Source organism: Solanum dulcamara, chromosome 12 (assembly GCF_947179165.1).
Source record: "Solanum dulcamara chromosome 12, daSolDulc1.2, whole genome shotgun sequence".
Taxonomy (NCBI): Eukaryota; Viridiplantae; Streptophyta; class Magnoliopsida; order Solanales; family Solanaceae; genus Solanum; species Solanum dulcamara.
In genome coordinates this window covers 33,656,120-33,661,983 of record NC_077248.1, presented here as the reverse complement: position 1 = coordinate 33,661,983, position 5,864 = coordinate 33,656,120, and the positions used below count along the sequence as shown (strand labels likewise).

Here is a 5,864-nt window from a genome sequence, read left to right as displayed (position 1 = left end):
CTACCACACCTTTACCCTACAATTTTACACCTTCTTAGCTGAGTATGTAGCCTTTGATCGAAGGAGCAGGGGTTAATATCGTTAATCTACAAGTAATATTTCCTCCAGAGTAATCTGGCGCTGGCGTGCGAAGTGAGTCTCGTAGTCCTGGTCATATTGTGGAATTTTCGACCTTGGGTATTACTTTCTATCATTCGTAAATTACATCAGTTGGTACCTTTACCTTTTGGGTTTTGCTTTTTTGCCCTCAGAGTTGGCTGCCAAGTGGTGTCGAAATTCTCTCGCCCACTGGCCCATATAGTCATTCTGTGGTTTTCCTCTCATTAACTGGTTCTATGCTGAAGAGCTAGGGCATTTGAGTGCGTCTTCAGTTAGCTAATCCTTCTTGTTTTGCTTAATCCCTTGTTACAATTTCCTTAACGTATCTTATAATACTCTAGGTACATAATCTCATCTCGTTTCTCCGTCGCTAGTTCAGATTCTTCCATCTCGCGTGATCATACCAACACTAACGCATTAAGTTCCATCAGAATTTCGAAGTTAAGCATGCTAGGACGAGAGTAATACTGGGATGGGTGACCTCCCTGGGAAGTCTTCGTGTCGCGTTTCATTGTAATCCTTGCCATAATATGTGGGGCACTCAACTTAGCTTCAGATTTACCTCAGCGTTATCTCGCGAGTCTTTATGTTTTGCCCTGTCCTTTCATCTGTTATCTTGCATCCAGTATCGGCGTAGACCTTTAGCTCCACTATACTCTATTCACTTTGTGTTCTCCTTATTTTCTACCACAGGAGGCTTTCTATTTCTTTTTCTTTGGTTATTTATCTACCGCAACATCATTTGCGACTAACTCTATAACCAACATTTTGGCTTTTGGTCTAGCATATTGTCATTATCCTTCATAGTGTCTCTTGAATTATTTGATATCCTTTCATTGGTACATTCTTCTGTATTTATACGCAGTCGCCTCTAGTGTTATGTTGTTCAAGATCTCGTCACAAACTTCTTAAGGCTTCCTTATGTAGCATTCTGGCTTCTATCCAATTATTGGTAGCTTCCGGACGTTTCCAACTTGGTTCGGCAAGATATCTTATTGAAGTTTAGACGTCCATCTCAGATATATTCCCATATCGTTTTTCTTCACCTTACTTTTGCCATTTTCTCATTAACTTCCCCCCTTTAGAGGGTACTCGTACTTTCATTTGTCTGTACTTTGTTCTACATCTCTATGTCCAATCTCAATTTTTGTCCAATTCCTTTCACCAATCTATTTGATACTGCATCATGTCTCCGTCTATCTGCATATTTTATAACCTGACTACCTGCGTACGGAGCCTTGACTAAATTACAAAGCGACAAAAACCTTTCCATATCTAATGTGATGTCTTGTCTACTAATCGGTACTTGAATAACGTGACCCAGGGGACAACTCATTCAAGGCCACCTTCTATTTTTTCTTTTCCAAGAATTACTCAGCACCTATAGTTGTTCCAATTCCAATTAGGCATCTAGTATTCCGACAATAACTATTTAAGGTTTTCTTGAAGTAGTAGCTTCACCAAAACCTATATCCTTTATTCCTTGGGGTGAATGTAGGTTACACCAATTATTCTTTAAGTTTGTCGTCCTCGTCCCTTAAGGGTTCCACTATTTCTGGGGCGACGTTGTGTACACGCGTCATTTTTTTTATATCTTAAGAGCCATGCTCTTACTGCATTCTCAACACAAGCCTTTAACTTAGTCAACGCATACTAAGTGCGTCTTACTAGTGGTTCCACTTTATCCCTGCATACTCGTATCACACTGTTCAATTCATACTTACATATCCCCCTTTTAATTCGTATTTGTATTCAGTCCCTGACATCTCCTTGAGATGCTTCTGTTAGGAGTTCTTTTCCCAATTAGTCGGTGGAGAACTATAAACTGTTATCATAAATCATTTTTCAACCATTGTTGAAAGAACCCAGAATCTCTGAAACATCACAGTACTCATGTCAATACTTGACCCTCCTGGTCTCATTCCGAGTTTATCTTTAAGTTATGAACAACTCGTCTAATTTACAATAGGAGTTGAGGGCATGGTATTTTTTTTCCAAAAAGAGTGAAACTCATTCGCGAGACATCTTATCATTCACCCTGAGCCCTCTGTTTATATTCCTATGGTACAAATACGACTGGAAATACCATAGTCTGAACTTTACTACTTAAATAAGCTTTTGTTCCTCTGAAACAAAATTCTTCAAGTGAAAAGGGTGCCCCTTATCGACGATCTGAAGGGTACCTCTTACAGCTTTAGTTGAACACAGTACGGGTACTTGGTATCGACTTCTAACATATCTCAAAAATCTATGTTTCATTTCCCTTTTCCCCGTTCTGGGAAAAATTCGGCAGAGTTTCCTCTACACTTCTTACTATCCCATAACCTGCATGCAGAAAATACCAACAACGCCTCACATGGCCAACACATATATATATTTATATCCCATCACAGCCACACAAGGCTTTCAATATCATCTTACACCGCAGCCACACGGGACTTTCAATATTAACAATAATATAAAAATACTGGACTTACCTCATATGTCCAACTTCAAACTGCATCTGTGGCATTTCCTGTTTGCCTTCCTTTCAGATTTTAAACTTTACATTTCAATATTAGTTCAATACCTTCCCAAACGGATATCTTCTGTGGCTTTACTTTACTTACCTGCATGCTTCATAACTTTCCATATCATCAATTACTTCTTTTGATTGATGTCGTCCTTCTGTTAAGATCCACGGTTAGTATAAGGAATTTTTCTATGACTCGGATCTAAAGCACGATCTCAGATGTAGAAGAAAGGTAACATTCTCAATATCTTGTAGCTTCTTGTTTATAGATGTGGCACGCAACACATTGATAACCAAGACTCTACTAGACACGGTCTGCAGACAATCCAAGGACGAACTGCTCTGATACCACTTCTGTCACGACCCAACCCCATAGGCCACGACTGGGGTTCGACCTGGAACCCCCCCCCCCCCCCCGTATACTTAACTATCAGTTGTGGTCAAGTTGAACTGTAAATGAAACAATATCATGTAACAGAGCCCCACTAGGCGATAATATTTACATATACATGTAGCCCTTTTCGTTTGTATCACAACATGACAGGGCACGCAAGCCGATGAGGCTGCCATAACATAACAACATGTAGAATATATCATATAGACCCAGCTGAACTAAACTGACATATACACTCCACATATACATGTCTGCAGACCTCTAAAAATAATAATAACAACATATGGCAGGACAGGGCCCCCGCCGAACTCCTGAATAAATAAAATGATGATATACATCAGCTGCTAGTGCCAAAACTAGGCTCTGATACAATGGAGCCTTTTCCAGCTGAGCTAAGCAGAATCCTAAGCTGACGGACTCCCAAAACCCGTACCTGTACCTGCAGGTATGAAAAGCAGCCCCCCAAAGAAAAGGGGGTCAGTACGACATATGTAATGAGTATGTAAAACATAACATAATACAACTGGAAGCATATCTGAAGTAGAGAAACAGGGGATAAACTATCAAAATTGGAAACCTGTACCTGTACTCTGTGAGTCATAAAAGCATGCATGCTCAAATTATACAATATAGCCGGCCCTTTCAGGGATCCGGTGAATCATATCTGTAGTATCAGTATCAGGCCCCGCTCCATCGTCACCTTATTATAACACATCATCATCATATATATATATACATACATACCCGACTCTCTAGTGAAGGGATCGGTAGATAATACAGTGAGTTATGCATGATAACAGACCTGGCCCGGAACTCGATGAAAGAAGTGTTACAGTATACACGAGTAGAGTAGTGAGAAACAAAACACAGTTTAAATCATTATCTAAGACTCAATGAAGTCATCAAGTGAACCATCACATGGGGATCAGGGCAGAAGGTATCTGACGTATACTCTCTAACTGTCACTAAGGACTATGTAAAAAGGAGTTTTTAGAAATCTTAGGCGTATGCCAATGTGAAATATCTTATATCACTCCAAGCTTCGATTATCTCAAAGCCTTTCTTTTTTTCAAACAAGAGTTTAGTCGAATCAATTGTTATACAGTCATATAGAAGACTCGAAGATAGCAGCTTACTACTTTAAAGTTTAACATTCAAAAGTGAGTGAGGGTCCTGAATTCATATTCAGAACCTGGGAATGGAATTACCCCAAAAGCTCATATCATATCCTGTTTACATCTAAGATATGCCAAAATAGAAAAGATAGGTTTTACATACCTATACCAAAAACATACCAAGAGAAGCTTCACATACCTCTTGGAAGTTACTCTTTATCCTGCTCGTCTCGTCGTCCTCTGAACCTATTCAATATGAAAGTAATATGAATATCAACTAATCTTAGCTTTCCAACATCTTAGGTTACACCTTAGTATTAATGGAATCTATTTCCTTAGTCGTTTCCTCGACTAGTTCTTTAGTTTGTTAAGGCGTTAACGAAAATTGGGAAGCACTTCCCCTATAATGTGCCCTATCCAAATTTCCAATTAGTTCCCTAAGACCTACAGCCAACCAACAACAATAACCTGTAGCATATGTTTAAGTAATCCACACCAACAATATACAACATAAACTCCAAACGACTTATTCAAAAATACGATATCATAATAGGGCGTCTAGCCTTTATTTTGTAATGCCTTTCATTATACGCAACGAGGGGTCGTGTGGCTGCAACCATCAGTATCCACATCCCTTTTAGAATGCATTTAGGCCCTTCAACAATACATTACACCCCTGCAGCAACAACTCACTCAAAACTATCAAAACGTGAATTCTGGACAGCTTACTATTTTACCTTATCGCTTCGTTCCAAAGGGGTAATGGAGGGAAACAGGATTTACGTTCTCATGAAAGTTATAGACATGTGTCTTAGGGTCGTATAAAATTTAGAATCACCCCTACATCAATTTTGTACAAAATGATATGCCCAAAACACCAACAGAAATCCGTGTAAGATTTCTAAAACCAAAATCTGAGCAGTACCTCCTCTACACTTCATCACCCTTTTTAGAGAAGCTAAAAGCAAAAATGGATTTCAAAGTCTAAATGAAAGTTATAGACCTATGAAATAAATTTCCAAAACATGTTGAATCACCTAAAAAGAAGCTATACACAAGAAGTTATACTAATATTACTAACAACTGTCCCCTCCAAAAACGGGTTTGTTAACTAGTTTTTAACGTTTTCACTCTTTGTTCTTTCAACTTTCTCTCAAGTTCCAAGCTGAAGAATTAATTCCGTAGACATCGTAAGATACATATATACACCTCCACGTGTTGATGAACACCGTAGATAATTAATTTATGGAGGAAAATTAGAACTTACCTTGAAAGGAAGCCATCCGTAGCTATGTTTCTTTGCTCTCAACCTTTTTCAGCTTTTGGCTAAGTTTTAAGATAAGGAATGAATTCCTTAGTCACTTAACATACATATATAGGGTGGCTTTGGAGGTGAAACATGTTAGCCCCATAGGGTGACACGTGTCTAGCCCTTATTGGGCCACGTATGCATGCTGCCAATAAGGTGCTGCCACGTGGTAGTGGGGTCCACCTCCCCCAAGCAGGTGGGTCACCTACTTGACCCCAAGCAGGTGGGTCACCTGATTACTTGAGGTGCTGCCATATGTTGCCTTCCTAGGCTGCCATGTGTTGTCTTTTTCTCTTCCTTGTGGGTTCGTAATCTCATCTTATTTTAAGAACCCGTGTAATCCTTGCTACTTAAGCTCGATGGTACTCAAGTAGCTTAAGTGTGTAGGACTTCTAAGTTAGTAACTTACGTAGGTAAATCGAGTCCTACGACTCA

At 39.4% G+C, this 5,864-nt stretch overlaps 1 pseudogene; it reads left to right on the top strand.

The window, feature by feature from the left end:
- Window positions 1-489: 489 nt before the first annotated feature.
- LOC129877903 (5S ribosomal RNA) lies at window positions 490-609 on the top strand (annotated as a pseudogene).
- Window positions 610-5,864: the final 5,255 nt, after the last annotated feature.